This window comes from Mustela nivalis, assembly GCF_964662115.1.
Source record: "Mustela nivalis genome assembly, chromosome: 9".
NCBI lineage: Eukaryota > Metazoa > Chordata > Mammalia > Carnivora > Mustelidae > Mustela > Mustela nivalis.
Window position 1 is genome coordinate 76262970 of NC_139028.1, and position 23409 is coordinate 76286378.

The following is a 23409-nucleotide window of genomic DNA, read 5'->3' on the forward strand; positions in this document are numbered from 1 at the left end:
CAAATATCCTGGGTTTGGAAACCATGTAAAATACAGCCTGTGGTCTGGGAGTGTGGGCTGCACTATGAGCCTGTGTGTGGTGCTGGTTTAAAGGACATGGTTGAGAGACAGAATGATGGACTCAGGCTGTCTCCCTGCCTCTGATGGAGGGTCAGAGGAGGGCTGTACATTCCAGCCATGTGCAGAGAAAAACAGACAGATCTGACCTGGAGTCTCAGTTTCCCTGTCTGTAAAATGGGGTTCCTTATAATGTTAGGGTGTTGCTAGCACTAGAAAGTTTACTGAAGTATAGTATCTTTCATAGAATAGGGGAACCATGAATGGCATATCTTTCCTCTGTATCCCCCTCCCTTTCTGGGGGAAGAACACCAGACTGATTGGCAACAGCCCTGGACTCCTGCTCTAACTCAGACTCTGTGTTATCTTACTTTCTCGGGGCCTCACTTTCCATGTGTGTAAAATAAGGCAAGAACAAATTTCTCTCATACTGTGGTTTTTGAGAATAATGAAGTCAGGGGGATCTCTCAGAAGAAACAGAACTCTCAGTTACTATTATTCATTTATTCATACCACACAGATTAATTGAGACCCTGGGGTGTGCCAGGATCTGTGCAAGGCACAGGGAAATGTGAGCAGGGCATATTCTGGTCTTCCAGCTGCAGTCAGATCACGTGGCTTGTGAACAGTAAGCAACAGGCCTATCTGTGGGACATGATTCCAGCAGCTACAGGACTCCTTGCCATATCAGAAGAGGACCTACCTATCTTCTCTTACTAGGGCAAATCAGAGAGGCCTTCCCAGAGGTGAAAACTCTTGGTCTGGATCTTGAGAGATAATAGGTTTCTAGCCCTGGAACTAGCCATTTCTCCAAGAAGCTCTGGATCCTTTTAGTGGAGAATGGTGTTTAGAAACCAAATTCTGGGGCAACGTCTGCTCCTTGCTTTGGGTGTGTCATTGCTTTTATGCCCTCTTAGCAAACAGAGCTAAGACATAGACCTGTATGTCCATATTTATTTCTATGATTAAAAATACAAGAAATTATTCTCTATTTTTAGAAAGGAAAAAACCCCACATGTGACTGAAATAGAGAGTAGTAGCTTAAGGGTACTTTTAATTCAGTGGTCAAAGAGGGCCTCGTTGAGGAGGTGATATTTCATGAAAGCCTGGAGTTTGTTTTAATGACAAGGACCTTAATTAAGATAAGGCGGAGAGGAGGTAGAATCAGATGACCAGTCAAATGCAGAAAGGGAGGGAGACGAAAAAGTCAAATGGACTCTCAAACTCAGCATGTCCGAAACGGAATTTCTGGGCTCTTTCCCAGTACTATCCCATTCCTGTGGGGTCCTCTTCAGATATGTCAGATCTCCTTGACCAGCTCCTTCTTCTATGCAGCTGCATACATCAGAGAGTGCTGGCAATCCTCCTCAGCACCTCTCTTCCCTCAGAGCCCACGTCCCATCCCTCACCGAGTCTGGTTGATGTTCTCTTGTAAATATCTCTGAAATTCATCACTTCTGTCTGTCCATCTCCACTAGGATCACTCTGGTTCAAGGCACCATTTTCATCTTTCTGGAAAACCACAGGAGCCTCCTAACCGGTCCAGCTGTATCCATGCTAGCTCTCTCCAATTTGTTGATTGCAGAACAGCTAGAGTGCCTTTCAAAACACAACTTGTTAATGTCATTTCCGTCCTTGAAAATTTTTAAGTTGATTCCTGTTGACCTTAAGATAGAGACCAAACACTTTAGTAAGTCCTACAAGGTTTCCTTTGTCCAACGCTACCACCATCTCCTGTGTCTTCCTATCCAGCAATCTCCTTCTGCCATGCTAGTGTAGTCTCAGTCTCTTGGGCTTGTCAGACTCCCTCCTACCATTGGGCATTGCATTTGCTGTTCCCCTGCTTAGCACACTCTTCCTTCATATCTTCACATCCTGAATTTGTACTTATCTCTCAGTCTGTAGCTCAGCTGCCATTTCCATGACCTCCACAACTATGTCAAATCCCATTTTGTAAGGCTTTAAAATACCATTTACCTCCTTCAAGGGTTTATCACAGTTGTAACTTCACCTTTATTTATAATTATCACATGATAACGTCTTTTTTTCCTATTAGATCATGAGTTCCATGAGGGCTGCTCATTGCTTGATCCTAGCAGTTAATATGTTACTGAGACATGCTGCAAATATTTGTTGGGTGAATGAATGAGTGAAGTTTTATCAGCTGAGCACCCAGGTAGATGGTGGTGCCATTCAGTAGAATAAAAATTTTAAGGAAGAAGTAGATTGTGGGGGGAGGGAGATAATAATTCGTTTTAAGACATATGACATTTGAGGTGCCTATCAGCCCCTCCCTCTCAAAGATCTTACCATCTTTTGGGCAACACAAATTAGACTTGTCATTCAGCAGCTTCTGCAGGGGGGACTGGTGATAGATGACATCTAATTCTTAGAGGATTTTAAGGAGCTCCCTAGAGAAGGGAGCTAAGTCACAAGGCATTCCTGAGCTGTGGCTCACCCATCTACCCTGGTTTGTAGAGGATACAGGAGATCTGAGAGGCCTCCAGGTGGTCCTGACTTGGCTCCATGGCTGCTTTTATGAAGGATCTTAACAAACTTATGAAGCCTGCTTGGAGCTTGAGAGTTATTTGCATGATACGTGGAACAGGAGCTGACAGTCTTCTTCCCACCCCTGAGGTTGTACTAGACTTAGGTCTACAAGAGCATTTGGAGAGTCTTACTAAGCCCAGGGAGCCATCCTTGCAATGAGGCCATTAGCACTGGGACAGATAGCCTATTCAGTCACTGTGGCTCACTGACTCTTCCTTTCCTCACTCACCCATTCAATGATCTTTTTGGTGTTCACTTAAGTCACTTACTCCCTTCACCCTCCTTCAACACTCACCTGTCCAGCCACAGACAGGAATTTGTATTGGGTTTGTAGAGGGACTCAAGACTGGTGAATCATAGTCCTTCTTCTTCATCCTTCTTTCACATGGTTCTCACACCCCAAAAGCTCAGGCAGAGACCATTGGGGTGGAGAGATATCAACTGTGCTGTTTGAGGGCCATGTGTGATTGTAGGTAGTTAACAGGAAGAAAGGGAGACCAGAAGCTGTCACGACGATTGCCCTTCTTATCCCACTTTCTATTTTTCTAGTGTCCTGTCCCCCTTTTCAGTGTGATATGAGCTTAGGAATTAGGCTCCTTGATCAGATAAATGGAAGATGGTAGCTGGGCTCTGCAGAGGTGGTTGGGCCTGGGGTCCAAAGGGCCAAGAGAAACACAGCCCCCTCAGAGTTCCACCATGGGAAAGAGGATGCTTTTGTTTCCTTCTTCATCTTCTACCAGAACTGTGCTTTTAGCCTTGTGGAATTTGCAAAGAGGCTAGCAGGAAGAGGGAAAGCAGGATTTTACAATGTGGCCTTAGGAAGCAGGCAGTAGACTAATCCTGGCCATATCCCCTCCAGAAGATGTCTTTCAGTTCTCTTAAGTTTTCCATTTACAAAGAACCCCTAAGAATGTGTGCTGTCCATCTGTTGTAATATTAGACAGGGCTAGAACTGAGCAGACACAAGACAATGTCAACCACATCAGACAAAAACATCTTAGAAAAATGCCCGAAGGTGTCAGGGATCTCAGTTACAGACCCATTCACTGATCCAGCCAGCAGCTATCCACCTAGTATCTCCTCTGGGCCATGCCTTGTTCTAGACACTGGAGATACAGCAGTGAGCAAAACACATGCTCTTGTAGAATCTGCTTCCTGGTGTGGGAAGATGGACAGTAAGCAGGTTGATATACAGCATGTAAACGGTCCTGAGCATTGTGGAGAAATACAACAAAGGCAAGGGAATCCCAAGTGTGGGGGAAGGTTTATGTATCTATATAGGCTCAGAAGGGTTTTTTCTGATGAGCAAATATTTAACCAGAGGCCAGGAGGAAGTGAAAGGGCAAGCTGTGTGAATATTTGGGGGAAGAGAAAGGTGAAAGTCCTGATGAATGCTTGAGGAACGTGAAGGTCCATATACCTGGAATGAAATGAAAGTCAAAGAGTTGAAGTCAGTGCAATTATTTGGTGAGGTCATGAAGGCTATTGGAGAACTTTGGCTCTTAATCTGGGTGATACATGTGGACATTGGAAGGTTTTGAGTAGAGAAATGACATGCTCTGGCTGCAGGGATGGCAATTTGATGAGAGTAGGCAGGAAGGCAAGTTAGGAGCCTGTTGTAGTGATGCAGCTGAGATATTATGGTGGCCAGGACCGAGGTCCACTTATTTATTTCTCCATCCATTTCAGTCTTTCTTTTACCACTGTGACATGGCCTCTGTCTGAGGCTTTTCATCACTGTTCATCCATTCCCTTGTCCCTCCATCCTCTGTCCAGCTATCTTCAAGGCAATTCTTTACAAGTCTTTACCGGTCTTTAGTAAATCTTTACCTGCCGCACATAGAGCATTATGCTAAAGGCTGGTTGCTTGGAACGTATTCTTCAAGGACTTGGACCCCAGCAGGGGGTGCTAGATACACCCATGGGAGATCACCAGTCAGTTAGAAAACCAAGTGGGCCCTGGCAAGACCAGAATTAATCATGTCAATGCTTCAGTATTTTGGATGCCTTGTGGTTTGGGGAGTGTGAATATACTTCCAGGAGGAGGCCACATTTATGCTGAATCTTGATGGGCGGGGGCAGCAAATCAGTTCTGAAGAATAGCAGGAAACTTGCTTTGTGGCTTGAACATAAAGGATGGAGGGGGGGAATAAAGGGTGGTAATGCCAGTTGAGGTGGGGTGACCTGGACGCAGGGTCTGGGGAGTCATGAGAGCCAGGCTAAGGAGTTCAGACTTGAGTTAAGAGATAATGGGGAGGGGCGCCTAGGTGGTTCAGTGGGTTAAAGCCTCTGCCTTTGGTTCAGGTCATGATCCCAGGGTCCTGGGATCGAGCCCCACATCGGGCTCTCTGCTCAGCAGGGAGCCTGCTTCCTCCTCTCTCTGCCTGCTTCTCTGCCTACTTGTGATCTCTGTCAAATGAATAAATAAAATGTTTTAAAAAAGAGAGATAATGGGGAGACGTAAGGGGTTTTCAAGGAGATGTTATGAAAGCTATATTTTAAGGGGCTGAAACTAACACCAGAATGCCTGGGGTAGGCTGGAGGCCAATAAGAAAACAATTGCCTTGTGCCAGCTTTCTTAGCTATATGACCCATAGGTTCTGAGAGTGGAGAGACTGTTGAGGTGGCCCCCAGGTGCCCAGTGAGCAGGAATGCAATGCTGTGGGAGCTCTAATGGCCAATGATAGCAGCAGGTGATGTGAACAGCTATCACTGGGACAAATTCCAAATGTCTTCTGTAACTCACCTTTGAGCAAAGAACATAGAACAAGCTGAGTTGTGGGCAGAACAATCTGGAGGAGAGTTTGGGTCTGGCCTCTGGCCATGATGACTTTTGTAGAAGCTTCTGGGGAGGGAGTCATGGGATTGTGGGAACATAAATTTCAGAGTAGAAGTTCATTTGATCCACTCCCCTCCTCTTCTAGATAGGACAATTGGCAATTGGTCCCCAGAAGGGACATAAGATGTTCAAGGCCATAGAGAGAGCACATGTGGCAAGAGAAAGGCCAAGCATCTTATTTGAACTCCTGTTGGGGGAATTACTAGATTGAATTATACATTTATATATTTCTTTCAGTGGAAGAGGAAATTCTAAGAAAAAGAAAATTGTTTGATTCATTTACTTCTCTGTCATTTAGCTGGGGCCTGATACAGAGCAGATGCTCTGTCCACACCCCTGCCCCAACCATGACCATACCGTCTTCCCTCTTGGTCCAGACCAAGAAGGTGTTAGACAGGTCTCAGGCTGGGCCAGAGGTGGGCTGCCTGCCGATGTGGATAGAGCCTGGTTCTGGATCCCTCATGCACTCGTGTGGCCTGGCCTATGACCATTTCTACTGCAGTTATACTCAGAGCTCTTAGCAAAGCCTCACTGGGGACCATGGGTGTGAGTGAGTAAAGGGGGTGGCTACTCATGAAAGTGACTGCCAAGACGATAAGGAGATGGATGTGTAATAGTCCGGGGTGTCCCGTGCCTGAGGTCATTGTAAGAGACAAAGTCCCTGCCCAGCAGGAGATAGGGAGCCTCCCCTGTGGGAGGCAGCCCCCACATAGATACCTGGGATGCATATTTGGGACACAAGTCCAGAGTTGGTCTTGTCTGTGAGGCTCAGGCTCCAGAGACTTCACTAGACCCACTTAGTTGCTTTTCTGTTGTCCCAGCCAGCTAGAAGCCCCTTCCTTAAGAACATGTCCTCTCACCACAGCATGCAGAAGTCTGCAACTTGAAGACAGGATTACAGATGGAATTGTCCTTTGACACATCCAGGATCCTAGTGGGGAGGGCTGAACAGGAGACAGTTTTCTGAAGAGTCTCAGGGATTTGGGCCGTAGCTCCTGCCAGCCCAGGCCCTGTGGTCTGGGTCAGTACTGGGTTTGGAATTGGTTCTTAAGCTCTTGGTCAACACTTTCTGTTTGTCTTGTCCTGTGGATTTGGCAGAGGGATTTCCACATGGAGGAGAGTGACTTATCCTCATGAACAAGCTGAACTTGCAGATGCAGGAAAATAAGTGCCCCCAAGTTCAGCATCGCTCAGTGAGGAGGCAGTGGCATTTTTTTCAGGTGACAGGTCATTACACTCTCTCTCCAAGGGGGCATTGTGGGCCAGAGTAGACCAGCATAGCATCATGGGCCAGTATCAGGACAGAACTGAGAGGGAAGGAAGAAAGTACTTGAGTCCTAGTCTGGGTTCAGCCACGAATTCACTCTGTGATTTGGATAAGTCATTCACCTTCTCCCGGGCTTGGTTTCCCTTTGCACAAGTTGCAGGATTGGAAAAGCCAATTCTTGAGTACCTGTCCTCTTATAACCTTCCGGGTTTCTTGCTTACATTATGTTAATAGAGATTTTTGGTTAGGCCCCAACTTCTAGATTTCTATCTTGGTCTTGGGTTCATTTTTCGCTTTGCCTGAAATCCCACTGTTTTAGATTTATTCCTTCGGGTCTTTTAAGAGACTCTTATTCCACAGACCATATTGCCTAACAAAATCCCTCTAACTTTCATGACCTCGTGTAGCGATACAAAGCAGTGTCCACTTCATTATTATATTTCAGTCTTTACAACAACTGTGCCAGATTAATCAAAAGTGTATTATTATCTCCAGTTTGAGAAAAGAGGCCTGGAGAGGTTAGTAACTTGACCAGGTTCACAAGGTTAGTTATTGGCAGAGCTGAGGGGAGACTGTTGGTTTCTTAACTGCTAGTCTGTTTTCTTTTTGTGCCACATTTTCGGTTTGTCAAGGAGTCATAAGGACTGTATGAGATGTGGGCTGTGGGGTGTTTTTTTTTTTTTTAATCAGGTGGCAGAAGTATCAGGATAAAAGCATGAGCCCCCACACATGGGTGCTCCGTAAGGTTAAAGTATCCTAAGCCGGGGCAGCCCTAGGTGCAGTGCTGAGGGGCTGTCCCTGGATATGCACAGGCTGCCCAGGCAGAAAGCAGGCCCTCTGCTCTCTATCACAGACTGTTAGCGTGGTGGTAGGTATCTGATCAAGCCTGGGCCTTCTTGTTTTTTCTTCTCCCTGAGCTTTATGAAGATATAATTGACATGTAATAATGTGTAAGTTTCGGGTATATAGCGTGATGATTTGATATATGTATTGGCTGTGAAATGCTTAACACAGTAAGGTGAGTTAACACACCCATCAACTCACAGTTAACTTTTTTTTTTTTGTAACTGTGGTGAGAATATTGAGGATCTACTCTCAGCAGCTTTCAAAGATGCAATACAGTTTTGCTAATTATAGTCATCCCCTGGGCCATATGCTAGATCCCTAGAACACATTCATCTGCAAATTTGTGCCTTTTAACCAATATCTCCTCATTTCCCCCAACCCCCAGCCCCTGGCAACCCCCATTCTACTTTCTGTTTCTATGAATTCAGCTTTTTTAGATTCTACATATGAGGTCATATAATAGTTCTCTTTCTCTGCCTTATTTAGTTCACTTAGCATAATGCTGTTAGGATCCATCCATATTGTTGCAAAAGGCAGGATTTCCTTTTTTATGGTTGAATAATATTCCACTGTGCATATATATATATATGTGTGTGTGTGTGTGTGTACATACACACTTACACATTATTACATGTCAATTATATACATATATGTATATATGTACACATATGTATATACATATATATGTATGTGTATGTGTATATGTATATATTATATATGTGTGTATATATCATGTTCCATATATATAGAAAATGTGATATTTCCATGCCTCGGCTCTTCTGAATTATGCTGCAAGGAATGTGGGGATATGAGTAGCTCTTTGAGATTCTGGTTTAATTTCCTTCGGATATATATCTAGATGTAAGATCACTGGATCGTATGCTAGTTCTATTTTTAATTTCCTGAGGAACCGCCATACTGTTTCCATGGTGGTTTTAGCAATTTATATTTCCACCAACATTGCACAAGGCTTCTCTTTTCTCCATATCCTCACCAACATTTGTTTTGTCTTTTTTGATGCTAACCATTCTGACGAGGGTGAGGTGATATCTCCTTGTGGTTTGATTTACATTTCCCTGATGATGAGTGATGCTGAGCAACTTCCATGTTGTGTTGGTCATTTGTATGTCTTCTTTGAAGAAACGTCTATTTGAGCCTTTTTACGTTTTAAACTGATTTTTAAATTAAGGGGTTTTTTTTTGTTTGTTTTTTGCTGTTGAGTTGTAGGAGCTCCTTATATATTTTGGATATTAACCCCTTATCAGATGTGGGGTTTGCAAATATTTTTCCCATTCTACAGGTTGTCTTTTCATTTTTTTGCTTGTTATAGTCCCATTTGGTTTTGTTTTTTATTTTTGTTTTTGTTTGCTTCTGTTGCTTGTATTTTCTTTTGCTGTTGTCAACTCAAATACTCCACATTTATCTTGATAACATGGTTAACACAACCTCCTTGTCAACAGTCTTGTGAGTTGAGGAATTTATTCTCATTCTCATGTCCATGAGGCATATATGCTCTCCTCAGCAGGTCTGATTTAGGTATGGAGGCTCCGTTCTTCGCATGGCGAGACAGGAAAGCATGGACTTCTGGGTGATCAGCCTTCTCCAGTGGGATGTTCGCTTCCAGGCACATTTTCACACAGTCCTGGATAGCAGTGACTTTCTGTTTGTGCAGTACTTTAGCATTGAAGGGATGCAGTTAGAAGCCTCTGCTTCATTCTCACATTTTGCTCTTCATATGCTGCCTCGCTCTTGGTGTGAGTCTTGGACTTGAGGTGGTCACTAACGGCAGCCTTGCGAGCGTGATTCGAAACCGCATTGCAAGAAGGGCAAACGCGTTTTCCTCCCTCTCTGTGCAGCTCACCTCCAAACTCAGTGACTGGATTCAGGGGAATTACAGCAAAGCAATCTCAGAACAGTTTCAGCCAGGTAGTGCTGTCACCGTAAATCTTTCCATTCCAACTCTGAATAAGGTTTTGATCAGTTTCCAGTTTTTTTCATCTTCATACTTAGCAGGGAAGGGTCTCCAGTGCAAAAACAGAGACACTTGAAATCCTGGCACTGCCTTTGTTCAAACCCAGATAGGCGTTCAAATCAGTTTATGCACAAGTGATGATGGGGAAATAGTTTGTGGGCTTACACCCTATTTTCCTGCGGTGCTGGGAAGTCTTGCCTTTATGTAGCATTAGAGTGCCCTTAGGGGAAATGGATGAGACTTGGCCGGAAAGGAGAGGAGGAGGAAGAAAGAAAGGCACAAGGGGGTAAGGGAGGAGGAAGACCCTTCCTCTCCGTCACAGTCTTTTCATTGCCTCATGAGCCCAGGGCGGCCACCATGTCATTGTCAAGACCAATTTCAGAGAGTTTTTCTCCCATGCTCTCTTCTAGTTTTATAGTTTTAGGTTTGACAACAAAGACTTTAATCTATTTTGAATTAATTTTTGTGGACACTATAAGAGAGGGATCCAATTTCATTCTTTTGCATGTGAATATTTAGTTTTCCCAGCACTGCTTATTGAAGAGCTTTTCTTTTCCCCATTGAGTATTCTTGGCTCCCTGTAAAATGTTAGTTAGTCATATTTGTGGGGGATTATTTCTGGGCTCTCAATTTTCCCCACTGGTCTAGGTGTCTGTTTTTATCATTTTCCCACACAGTTTTGATTAGTATAGCTTTGTAATATAGTTTGAAAGGAGAAAACCTCTAGTTTGGTTCTTTCTTAAGATTGCTTTGAAGGCTTTTGTGGTGCCATATGAATTTTAGGATAGTTTTCTCTTTCTTTGAAAAAATGTCATTAGAGAGGTACCTGGGTGGCTCAGTTGTTAAGCATCTGCCTTCAGCTCAGGTCATGATCCCAGGGTCCTGGGATGGAGCCCCGCATTGGCTCCCTGCTCATGGGAAGCCTGCTTCTCCTGCTCCCACTCACCCTGCTTGTGTTCTTGCTCTTGTTATGTCTCTGTGTCAAATAAATAAATTAAATCTTTTAAAAAACGTCATTAGAATTCTAGTAAGAATTATATTGGGTCTGTACATTGCTTTGTGTAGTATAGACACTTTAACAATATTAATTATTCTCATCTATGAACATAGTATGTCTTTCTATTTATTTTTGTCTTCTTCACTTTCTTTCATCAGTGTTTTATAGTTGTTAGTGTACATATTTTTCACATCCCTAGTTAAATTTATTCCCAAGTATTTTATTATTTTTGATGTTACTGTAAATGAGATTATTTTCTTTATTTCTTCTTTAGTTTGTTATTAATGTTTAGAAATGCAACTTTTTTTTTAATATGTGGCTTTTTAATCCTGAAATATACTGAATTCATCTATTAGTTCTAACAGTCTTTTGGGTATTTTTTAGGGTTCTTATATATAATTTTTTATATATATTTATTTTTTAGGGGTTTTTTATACATAATATTGTGTCATCTGCAAACAGAGGCAGTTTTACTTCCTCCTTTCTGCCTTGGATTCCTTTTATTTCCTTTTCTTGCCTAATTGCTCTAGCTAGGGCTCTGGTACTGTGTTGAATGGGAGTGTTGAAAGTGGGCACCCTTGTCTTGTTTTTGACCTTAGATATTATTTTTCTTTTTCAGGAATAATCTTGGTTATACATTTCAGATTTAACTCATGAAGTTCTAGGACAAAATCCTATGGGGATTTGACTGGGATTACATTGTATCTATACATCAGTTTACAGTAAATTGACATTTTCCTATCTATATATATGAATTATCTCTTCATTTATTTTGGCCTTCTTTAATATATTTTAATAATACTTGTTCTCATTTAGGAACTTGCACATTTTAAGATTAACGTGTATATACCTTACATATTTTTGTTGCTCTTGTTAATGCTTTTTGTTCTACATTTCACTTTACATTTGTGTCAATGTCTAGGACTACACTTGATTTTTGTATATTCATTTAACGCCAACTTCTTAAGCCATTTTATGAATTAAAATAGTTTATTATAGATATTTTTGAGTTTTCTATATTCACAATGAGAGTGACTTGCTAGTTCATGCTACATTTTAATAAGAATTAGGGAACGACATCTGGAGAGATGTGAATCCCTGGAGACTGGGCATGCCCAGGGGACTACAGGTTTGTGTCTGTGTAAGGAGTGTGACTGGGTGGTCACAGCAGAATGCCAAATGCAAGCTCCTCTCACTCCCTTGGCTGTGTGCTGTTGTGCATAGGCAGATGTGGCAACCCTGTGGAAAATCATATTAATTGCAAATAATGACAGTTTTGTTTCTTTCCATTCTTATAAGTTTTCTTTCTTTCTACACTAGCTAAGATCTGTAGTACAATAATGAATAGAAGTTAGTGGGAACTGGGGATTTTTATTTTGCTTTTGGTCTCATAGGAAATGCTTTCAACATGTCATCAATAAGTATGTCATTCCTGGTATTTTTTCTCTTGGTAGATGCCCTTTAATCAGTTTAGAGAAGATCTGTTGTATTTCTAGTTTACTAAAAGGTTTTATTATAAGTGGCTGTCGAATTTTATAAAGTTGTTTTTCTTCATCTATTAAGATGATCATAAAGTTTTCCTTTTTTAGCGCATTAATGCAGTGAGTTTCATTAATCTGTTTTCTAATGTTAGAACAGCTGAAACATTAGGCTAAAACCAACTTGGCCATGGTGTTAACCTTTTCATATGCAGCTGGGTTGTTTGATGGTATTTTGTTTAGTGTATTTTCATCTATGTTTGTATATCATATTGGCCTATAAATGTCCTTTCTTGTGTTTTTGCTTAGTTCCAGTATCAAAATTATGTCAGCCTCATAAAATGAATTGAGGTGTGTTTTCTGGAAAAGTTTCAGTGAGTTTATTTATTTATTTTTTTTAAGTGATAGAAACTCATCTGTGAACTTCTCTGTACTTGGTTTTCCTTATGGGAAAATTAGTTTATTTCATGGTTGTAGATATATTTCCTACTGACTCAATTTTGGCTAACACATTTCTCTAGAAATTTGTCCAACTTATTTATGAATAATAATATTGCATTTATGAATAATAATATTGTAGAATATTCCTGTCCATATAATATTATCCATAATATTCTTTTATCTCTGCTGCACTGTAGTTATAAATTCCTTTTTATTGTTAATATTGTCTGTGTTCTTTTTTTTCTGACCTTTCTTCCCTCTGATCATCTCAGAGTTTTGTCTATTTTTTTGTGTGTGCTTTCAAAAACTAACTTTGACTCTACTGATCCTTTCATTTGTGTTTACATTTTGTTTTGTGTCTTCATTGTGTTTTGCTTAATGTTTTTTCTCCTATCTTAACTATTTTTCTTCTGCTAATTTCCTTAGAATTATTCTCTTCTCTGAATTGTTTTATGTTGGTATGCCTGGATAGCTCAGTCAGTTAAGTGTCCAACTCTTGGTTTTGGCTCAGGTTATGATCTCATGGGCCATGAGATCAGCCCTGCATGGAGCTCCAGACTCAGCAGGGAATCTGCTTGAGATTCTCTTCCTCTTTCCCTTCCCCCCTGCTTGCATGTGCTCCTTCTCTTTCACATAAATAAATATTAAAAAAAAAAAAATAAAGTGTCTTCATGAAAAAATGTTCATTACTAGCCATCAGGGATATTCAAATTAAAACCACATTGAGATACCACCTTACACCAGTTAGAATGGCCAAAATTAGCAAGACAGGAGACAACATGTGTTGGAGGGGATGTGGAGAAAGGGGAAGCCTCTTACACTGGTGGTGGGAATGCTAGTTGGTGCAGCCACTTTAGAAAACAGTGTGGAGATTCCTCAAGAAATTAAAAATAGAGCTTCCCTATGACCCTGCCATTGCACTACTGGGTATTTACCCCCAAAGATATAGATGTAGTGAAAAGAAGGGCCATCTGTACCCCAATGTTTATAGCAGCAATGGCCACGGTTGCCAAACTGTGGAAAGAATCAACATGCCCTTCAATGGACGAATGGATAAGGAATATGTGGTTCATATACACTATAGAATATTAAGCCTCCATCAGAAAGGATGAATACCCAATTTTTGTAGCAACATGGATGGGACTAGAAGAGATTATGCTGAGTGAAATAAGTCGAGCAGAGAGAGTCAATTATCATGGTTTCACTTATTTGTGGAGCATAACAAATAACATGGAGGACATGGGGAGATGGAGAGGAGAAGGGAGTTGAGGGGAATTGGAAGGGGAGGTGAATCATGAGAGACTATGGACTCTGAAAAACAGCCTGAGGGTCTTGAAGGAGCAGGGGTTGGGAGGTTGGGGGAACCAGGTGGTGGGTATTAGAGAGGGCATGTATTGCATGGAGCTCTGGGTGTGGTACAAAAACAATGAATACTGCTACTCTGAGAAGAAACAAAAAAAAAAAAAAATAAAGTGTCTTATTTTAGAAGTTAAAAATCTTCTACTTTTTATATTTTCTTATTTTCTCATTTAATGCTGTAATTTTTGCTTTTAATTTTATCTCTTTACATGATTTTTGTATATGTATTTTTATAATAATTTGGATTTGTTTTTTAATTTCTGTTCTGATTTCTTCTTTGACTTCTGATTTATATGTTTAAAATATCCAAATTATGGGGGTATTTATATTGGGGTAGAGATTGCAGTATATAGGATACCAATCATTTGAAATTTGTGGAGGCTTGCTTATGCTCTAGTATCTAGTCGTTAAAAAAAAAAAAAGAACAATTCATGAATCCTTGAAAAGAATGTGTATTTCTGATAAGTTGAATGCAGTGTTCTGTTTATAAACACTAAATCTAACTTGTGTCATTCAAATGTCCTATATCTTCACTGATAATTTTTCTGCTTGAGCTATCAATTAATGGCAAAATTGTGTTGGCCTCTCCATCTGTGATTCTGGACTAGTTCATTTTTCCTTGAAATTTTATCATTTTTGCTTTGTATATTTTAAGATTATTGTTGTTATTACGTACATCCTCACTATTATATTTTCTTGGCGGGTCCGTCTTTTTATTTTTATGTAACAGGTTTCTTCATTTCCATAATGGTTATTGTCTTGAAGATGTCTTTAAGTAAATATTTCTCTGGTTTATCTTTTGGAGCATTTAAATTTAAGTTGTTTTGGGTCTTTTTATTTTCAGGATATTGTTGCCAGAACATGGCACACTTTCTCACTTTATTCTCTACTTTTCTTTCTCTCTTTTCCTGTGTGTGTGTGTGTGTGTGTGTGTGTGTGTGTGTGAGTAAATGTGGTAAGTGGAATGTACACTTTATAATCTTTGCTTACAATTAGCTCATTTAATTTGTCCTCCCCTTACTGTGATTACTATTATTCACCAATAATAGCCTCCCAAACTTCTTTTTTCTTCTTTTTTTGTTGCTTTTTTTATTACTCATTTATTTTTTCCCTTTTTAACTTATTTGAATGGTAATATTTATTTTTATTTTTATGTAAATTATTTTAGTTATGCATACATATTATAGCATTTATCATAACCTAATGAGGTAACCCTAGATATTAAAGCATTAATCATTACCTAATAAGGCTAAAGTTACATCTCTATTTTCCTTCTCCTCAAATAAAAGAAATTTAGAACACTTTCGTCATCCCTTTGGAATTTGCATACAGTATTTTGAATTTATCTTTTTTCCCCTTACCTCATAGGTGAGGTGTAATTGTTTCTTATAATTAAGGTTTGTTTAGATTTACTCAAATGTTACAATTAAGTTTGCTCATCATTCTTACTTGTATCTCAAATCTTCCATTCTGGCATTATATTCTTTCCGCCTGAAATCCTTTAGAATTTCCTTTGTGGGGTTTTACCTGTTTGAAAATTTCTTTATCCTTACTCTTGAAAAGAGTTTCTACAGATATAGAATTTTAGGACAATTATTTTTTGTAATCAGATATTTTCTCATTGCCAGCTAACTTTCATTGTTGCTCTTAAGTGGTCACCTGTTGGTCTAATTCTCTCTGTCTCTCTGTCTCTCTGAGTCTCTGTCTCTCTCTCCTCTTTTGCCCCCTTTGGTTGCTTTAAAATCTTTATCTTTGGTGTTCTTTAGTCTTAGGAGTTTTCTAGGGTGTGTATATGTTTTGTATTTTTCCTGCTTGAAATTCATCGGCATTTTTGGATTTGAAAGGTGCTTTGTCTTTCAAAATTTCTGGGAAAAAATTCAGCTACTGTTTCTTTGAATATTACTTTTTCCTCTATTCTTTATATTTTATCTGCCTTTGGAAATCTGATTAAATACTTGGTAGACTACTTAACTCTTTATTCCTTAACTTTATTTCACTCACGTTTTCTCTCCCTTTGTCTTTCTGAGCTACATTTTGGATCATTTCTTTTGTCCTTTTAGTACACTAATTCATTCCTTAGCTGTGATTAATCTGTCCAGTGAGTTTTTCATTTTAATTATACATTTTTTAATTTATAAAAGTTCCATCTCAAATTTGGTTCTTTCTCAAATCTGCTTGGTCATTTTTTATAGCCTTTGTTCCTTGAAAATATTTCCAAGACTCTCTTTTATTTCTTGAAACTTAATCCTCTAATTGAGTCCCTCCCTTCCAGATAGTGTGAATTCAGGCCACAAACCTATATGAAGGCCATATTGTGGTCATTAATTCTTGGGAGAGATTTTACTTCCCTTTACTCAATGCAAAATTTGGGACACTTTTCTTGCCTCTTCTGTATGGAAGATTATTTCTCATTTACTCTCAACATTGAGCTTCTGATCTTTTGGACCCCTATTTGATTCCTTCCCTAACCCCTAGGCTTTGTGCCTAGTTTTCCCTGCCCCATACACATGTGAAACAGAAGCTGAAGGAGTACAGTAGCAGATGTTCTTAGGGCAAAAACTCCCTTCAGTTCTTGCTTATTACCCCTGGTTCCTGCTTTTGCTTTCTTCCTGGTCTCTCCAGATTGCTTATCTTTTTGTGATGCATTTTAAAAACATTGAGAACACTTTTATCAGTCCTTCCAAATTCTTCTTATGGAGAAGTATTTTAGATATGTGATCCACCATATTGCCAAACATAAAAGTCATGTGTGATCTTTCTCTATAAGAAGGGGACTCTATTTAGTCACCTCAAAACCAGGAGCTAAAAAACAGTGGCATGGTATGAAATTCCTTAAAGAGAGGGTGTCATCTTTATTGTCACTCAGCTTACTAGCTGTGTGCCTTGGCAAATTATTGAATCCCTCTGGGTCTTCATTTCCGCATCTTTAAAATGGGGATAATAGTGGTACTGATTATTTTGGATTTTTTGAGAAATAAATTTATTTATTTCTGGGAAGCACTTAGAAGAGTGTTCGGCATATACTTAAGTGCCCAGTACTATATGTCATTGAATTTAAGATGCTACAGATTATAAGATGACCTGTTACTTCTTCAAAGAGAAAATACGCTTTCAATTAAACTGTGACACAGTGTCAAGATACCATTGACTGAAACATGCATCCTTATTTCAGTTGCTAAAATATGAAAAAAAATGCATCTGAGAACCACCTGAGTATAATAAAATTTAGCTATTATTGTGAATGGATGCATATGAGCAGAGAAGGCAGTGGCTGAGAAACAATCTTAGTCTCAGAACTGATGGGACTTCGAACGTTTGTAGGTATTTATTCCATCCTACTCTCACCTCATCAACTTCTGGACTCTGGCTGTATGGTACATGAACTAGAGTCAGGGTCCAGAGGGTTCACTGTCAGTAGACAAACACAGTATTCCAGCATCTCCAAGGCTGAAGAAGAAGAGAAAAGGAGCTTATATTTACTGAGAGACTTCTGTGTCTAGCACACTTACAGATGCCGTAAGTATAACATCTATTTTAGTTTTTGTAATTAGGTTAATTCAGATTAGTTGCTATAACAAACAACCCCCCAATATTAGTGGTCTAGCACATTGTGTGTGTTTCTTACTTACCGCCCCCCCTGGACTGATGTGAGTTGGGTGGCTCTACCCCAAAAAGTGTTCGGGACTCATCTTCCTCCATCTTTTTTGGCCTTGCTGTATTGTGACTTTCCAGTTGCTGTGGCATCATTTAACAGGTGGACTGGGGAAGAGAGAGGGACATGGAGAAAATATACTTTCTATTACAATATAATTTAAAACTGTTCAAGACCTCCCACTTTCATTGATTCCTAGGAAACTTTTTGGAGGGAGAAATGACTATCAGTTAGAGTGGTTGGAGAAGGCCTCTCAGATGAGGTGGGATTAGAACTGAGTCCTGAAACATTGGTATTACCTGGAGATAGAAGAAGAGAATTGATGCTCTTTTGGTCTGGACATGTGGCAGTGCCATGACCAATGCATAGCATTATGGAAGGGCACGATGTTTTTGGAGAACCGTGGGATCCCCTATTGGGTAATGACTAATATTTATTGAGTTCCTACTCAGTACTAGACACCTTGCATTGCACTGTTTGGATGCTACTAAGACATGTGACATATCAGACTTAAAAGAGCCTTAATAAGACAACATTCTGTGAATGGGCTGTTCATGTTTGACTCCTTCTATGCTCCAGATTGCATGGTTCTCTCCCCTATGTCTTCTTTCCCAAGGGTGTATAGAACCCCTCAAACTGGGGCCTCATCGTGCCTCAGAGAGGGAAATAGCTAGCCCAGTGTAACCTCTGAGTGTGATTTATGAAACAAGATGTATCCAAATTTTCACCACGCTGGAGCTATTCAATTTTCTCTAATGGCTTTTATCTGAAAATTATGTCTCTTTGTGGCAGTCACGACCAGTAAGTCATTAGCTTAAAGTATACTGGTTGTTAATTTTAGCACCCTGGGATCTGGGCCCAGGGAGAGAGAGCTCTCACTTTTGCAAATCAGAGCTAAGGAACGTTTGAGCAGTTGGCTAACATTCACATCAGGGAAAGTTAGAAAGTAAGAAGGGATAATTAAAAAGTTAAAGAGTAAAAAGCAGTTGACTAGTTGGATATAGTTCAGGAGGCTGTAGCATGGCCTCCATCTGGCTGTTCCCCGACTGCGAGGTACTTGTCCTCACCAGGAGAGAAATAGAACCAGTCTTATATCAAGCACCCCATGTGCTGGGTGCACATGGGATCTCAATGATCCACACCATAACACCCTAAGGAAGGAACCATTGCTTCCATTGTCCTTCTTATAAACCCAGCATTACAGATAAGGACACTTAATGCCTGTGATCATACAGCTAGTAACTGACTCCGAATCTATAATCTTAAGCAACAGAGGTCTGGACTGGGGTGGCCAAAAGGTCCAGCCGAGTATCTCCCAGGGGCTACGCTCTGCCAAAGGTCCTGGAGGTCTGGGGCGCCACTTGCTCACTTCTGACCCTTAGAAAGTCAGCAGCTCAAGTCCAGCTCCCAAATGCCTGCAACCACAGTTTCCTTTTGTGGTTCAGGGCTGGGCACTCATCCGATGGGCAGCTGGGGTGTTGGAGTCCTGGAGCCAGGAAGGACCCACCCTGGGGTATAGGATGGGGGTCAGCATGGCCTTTCCAGTCTCCAGGAATTTGGGCTTCCTCCAGGACTGTTACACATGCTCCTTCAGGAAAGGCTGCCTAGGGCTTATCTTTGAAAGTTGGAGCCATTTAGAGGATGGGCTGTCCTATTGATTAGGGACTGGGGCACATAGAACTTTGTAGGGAGATCTTGACTCTGGTTCCTTCTCTCAGACCCCTGGGGAGTCTGCATCAAGCTGCCTGGCTCATTCCAAAACTGGGCCTAATTAGACTAGGAATCCCTGTAATTTCTCTCTCCACTTTTCATTTCCCTGTGTTGATAGCAGCAGCAAAAGAGAAAGAGCATGAGTAAGTATCCCACTTTGTAGATGGCGAACTGCCAGAACCATTGATTTCCCAGGGTAAGTCACTCCGAGCCTGGGTGGGTCTCTCAGGGCTCTAATCACACAAAAGCCTTCCTTGGATTTCCCATGGGGAAGTTGATGGCAGTGAGGAGACCAGGGTGCATGTCCCAGATATAGCTCAGCTGCTATGTGACCTCAAGCAGATCTCTTCCCCTCTCTGAATGGGTCTCTCCATCTGCCCAGGCTCATCTCCGTGCCTCAGTTTCCTCATCTGAAAAATGGGGATAACAAGAGTATTTTGAAGATGAAATTTAAAGCACTTACCATAATGTCTAACATAATGTTTGTACCCTGAATATTTCTCCCTCTTCTCCTTCTCATTATTATCATTATAGTTATTATTACAAAGCAGGATTCCCTAAGGCCTCCTACTAATTCTAATACTCTAGCTTTATGATGTGAGCTCCTCCGGGAAGGCTACCTAGATTGTGGCTGGAGGCTATAGTCTTACCCTTGACATATTTGTGCAGGTGGGATTCTTGTTACTTTTCAGGTAAAGCCTAGAAGATAGATGTATCAAGTTAACCAAGGGGAGACTCAGAGCCTTGCCTGTGCTTTGTTGAAACTGTTCTAAATCTGGAATGGAGGAGCAGAGCTCAGGTGTAGGTGGCCCCTACCTGACAGACACATAGTCATTCTGGGCTGCCTAGCTCTGGGAGCCTGGAGGTCTATTCTGTCCACTTATTGGACCCTGTGGCCTGACAGCTGTAAAATGTCACTCAGGCTTCCTCTAGAGAGTTGCTCTGTCTGTATTTCATAAGGCTCAGTCCATTCAGTAGGTTCCAGTAGTCCATTCAAGCTAGGTGACCGCCTGCTTAGTTTCTTGTGCCTCCCCTGGGAATGAGAGTCAGAGAGTCAGATATCTGATTGCTGCAGGATGCTGACCACCCCAGCTTGCAATACTGAAATGTCTCGATGACTATTGCCACCCTCCTGCAGATCAACAGGGCCTTGAGTGGGGGCAAGGAGGGAAGCTCATCGTCATTACCTCCTAAAGCTCATTGTAACCGCCCTCCTTTCTACTGCAAGTCCCCATGGCTCTAACCCCAGGACTTTTGTGGTCCCCCTTGGGAGTAGCATCTGTCTCTTAAATGGACCCCTGCTGCTGGCCTCACTCCCTGGAGTCCCTCCACTTACTGGTCACCATGGAAGCTGAAATTCCACTCTGATCATTTCAGTCCCCTACTCAAACAACCTTCAGTGACCCCTATTACCCACAGGATAGAGCCCAAAGAATCTGGCATCCAAAGAAGGTGCCACAGAGGCACCTTCCCTTCAGCCCCATGAAGGAATCTGGGTCCCTGAATACTTGCTTCATTTTCTGGTCTTTTTGCCACTTCTCACACTGCTCTCTTGGCACTGGATGTCCTTGTCTTATCTTCACTTGGCAAAATCCCACCCTGCACATAAGACCCAGTTCAGCTGAAAGTGGTCACTCCTTCTTCTGCATTCCCATGCCATTAGGATAGTTGCCCCTAAACCCCTCCCCCAGCCTGAAGTGCTCACTACAGCCTTCTAGAGACACTTGCAGTTCCTTGAAATTCCCATGCTCTTCCTTCTGCCCCTGCACTCTTCCCTTAGCACCTTCCCCTTTCCTCTGTCTTCAAATGCCTCTTGCAAGGGTCACTTTTAGGGTCATGCCTTGAGAAACTTGCCGTGACCCCTTCTCCCCACCTTCCATTCCCGCCTAACACAACTGGAAAGCCTTCTGGACATCCCTTAGCAATCTCTCTTTTGTCCCCCAGTTTTTGCAGCTGTCATGCAACTGTCTCTTGTCTGTCTGTCTGTCTGTCTGTCTGTCTGTTTGGGAGAACCTGCCTAGCAGAGCAAAGAGCTCATGGTGGGGAAGGAGCCTGCTCAGCCAGGTATGATTGAACAGTGAGGACCACAGAAACTCAGGAGGGGCAAGTGGCTTTGTCTCAGTGGGTGTTAGGATGCCAAGCCCTCTCCCTGCAGCATGTATGGTTGGAAAAGGCCCTCCCACAACCCTCTCAACCAGTACTGATCACAGTGTGACAGCATAGGCACCTGTCTCTCTTTTACCAGTGAGGAAGCTGGGGTTCCGGTAAGAACCCACCCAGTCAGTCAATAAGAGTTCATCGATCTGATCACTGTGCACCAGGCACCTGTCAGAGGGGGTGTGGGGGATACAGCAGTGGGCAGGACAGACCTCCAGTCCCTGCTCCCAGGATCCTCAAGGGAGAAAACTTAAAGCCACTAATTTCAGTTGTTTAATCACAATTGTGATAAATTCTAAGAGAAATAATGAGGGGGTAGGGGATCACATAATGAGGGACTTGATTGAATCCCCACCTCTCATTCCTCCCCAACCCACTGCCCCAGCTGCCTCCTCTCTATACCTAGCACAGAGCGGAACTTAACCTCTTTTCCACAATATTTACTGTCCTGCCTTGTTGACAGCCCTAATGGATTCTGCAGATTAAATATTCCCAGCCCAGCCTTGAACCATACCAGGATTGGTCCATCAAACAATGGCAGAAGCCGCTCCCATCCTGGTTCTAACTGAGTAATTTACTGTAAATCGCCCACCATTTCCTTCTGAGTCCAAGCTGGCTTGTTTGCCAAATGGAGGTGAGCAAGGTCTGCCTCTAAGAAGAGGCAGGAACAGAAATGAGCTGTCCAAATGAGCCGTTGTCACAGCAGGCATTGAATTAAATCAGAGGCACTTAAGACTTCAGGTTTGTCTTGTAAACTACCCTTTTCTGGTGGGGGAGGCATTGCTGAGAGCCCCCAGAGAACCAAGGCTGCAGCCTCGAGGGTGAGATTTCCGATGAGTTAGGAAGCGCCTTGGGCAGGGTTGTGGGGTGGGGACGGAAGGGATGGAGTCTCCTCTTTCTCACTCACTCCTGCCTGTGTCCTTTCCACTGTTCCCAGGGCCAAGACAGCATCTCTGCCCTGAGACACATTTCTCAACTCCTCCTTCCACGAAGAACACTTCCTCTTTGAGGCTGCCATGTGCCAAGCACATGATTCGTTCCCTTCTGTTCCCCTCCCTTCCCTTCCCTTCTCTTCTCTTTCCCTTTATCACCCCCTTTCCTTTCCTCTCCTTTCCTTTTTCCTTCTCTTCTTTTTTTCTTTTCTTTTCCCTTCCCTCTTCCCGTCCTTTCCCAACTTTTAAGGGGCTTTTGCAAGTGATCACATTTAACCCCTATGAAGCTCCTAGGAGGCAGGTATAATTGAGGTAACCTCATTCATGGGGTTTCATGATTTTCTCAAGGTCATGCACTAATCTGGTATAGAGTCAGGATTTGAATCCAGGTCTGTCAGATCCCCCAATCCAACTTCTTTTTGCAACACCATTGAGGACAGACAGTGGGAAGCAAAGGGATTACCTTGATCCATTTTCTGACATGCTGTCAGGAGGCATCGTACTTGGGATTTCTGCTCACTAGAATGAACCCAGCATAGGGCTTAGGGAGGGGGCTGCCAAGGCAGCAGGCTGTGGGAACTTCCATGAGCGCTGCATGCTTGAAACAGGTCTCTCTGTAAAGCTAGTGACACTTAAGGCCTTAGCTGGGATTGTGGTTTCCTCATCCCTGATTCCTTTAGGGCCCACAGCCGTTCACATGACTCTCACAAAAGGAACCAAGAAATGAGGGACAGAAGAGGTGTGCCCCTCTTCCTTCCTCCGTTTGAGTGGAGTGTTGGCGATCTGCTTCATTTTTCTAAGGACTGTTCTTCTGTCCTCTGGCTGTGTCATAGAGGGCCAGCACCAGACGAAGCTGGAGGACTCCCAGTCAGGGAGGTGGGAGCAGAAGGAGGCACTTGGTGTGAAGGAAGAGAGTTGGAGGGCTAGGTGTGGTTGTGACCTTGGAAGGGAGTCGGGCTTCCGGTTAGCAAATGCAGACACCTGTCATTTGTTTGTTGTCTGTTGTCGTCATCCCTCCATCTGCTCCAGGACCTCCCCTCAAAGTCCTAAAGCCTGGACCCTAGTCCTCTGTGTGACCCTGAGCAATGCACACACCACCACTGAATTTCAGAGTCTCATCCATAATGGGCATGATGATCGTATAAAATGAGT

At 42.2% G+C, this 23409-nt stretch overlaps 1 protein-coding gene and 1 pseudogene across 8 annotated transcripts in view; one reads left to right on the forward strand and one right to left on the reverse strand.

Annotated features, from left to right (window-relative positions):
- Window positions 1-23409, forward strand: part of INSC (INSC spindle orientation adaptor protein) — a 120225-nt gene that overhangs the window by 6573 nt on the left and 90243 nt on the right. Inside the window, exon 1 of one of the 7 annotated variants that reach the window (XM_082683172.1) lies at window positions 12316-12380. The exons of 5 other annotated variants lie outside the window; for them this stretch is intronic. The gene's annotated coding sequence lies outside the window, so the exon portion shown is untranslated. Of the gene's footprint in view, window positions 1-12315; window positions 12381-23409 lie in introns of those variants that run through there. One more of the 7 variants, XM_082683170.1, reaches the window with a different exon arrangement.
- LOC309840853 (CGG triplet repeat-binding protein 1 pseudogene) lies at window positions 9013-9513 on the reverse strand (annotated as a pseudogene). Its single transcript has one exon. The product of its transcript is annotated as a CGG triplet repeat-binding protein 1 pseudogene (transcript).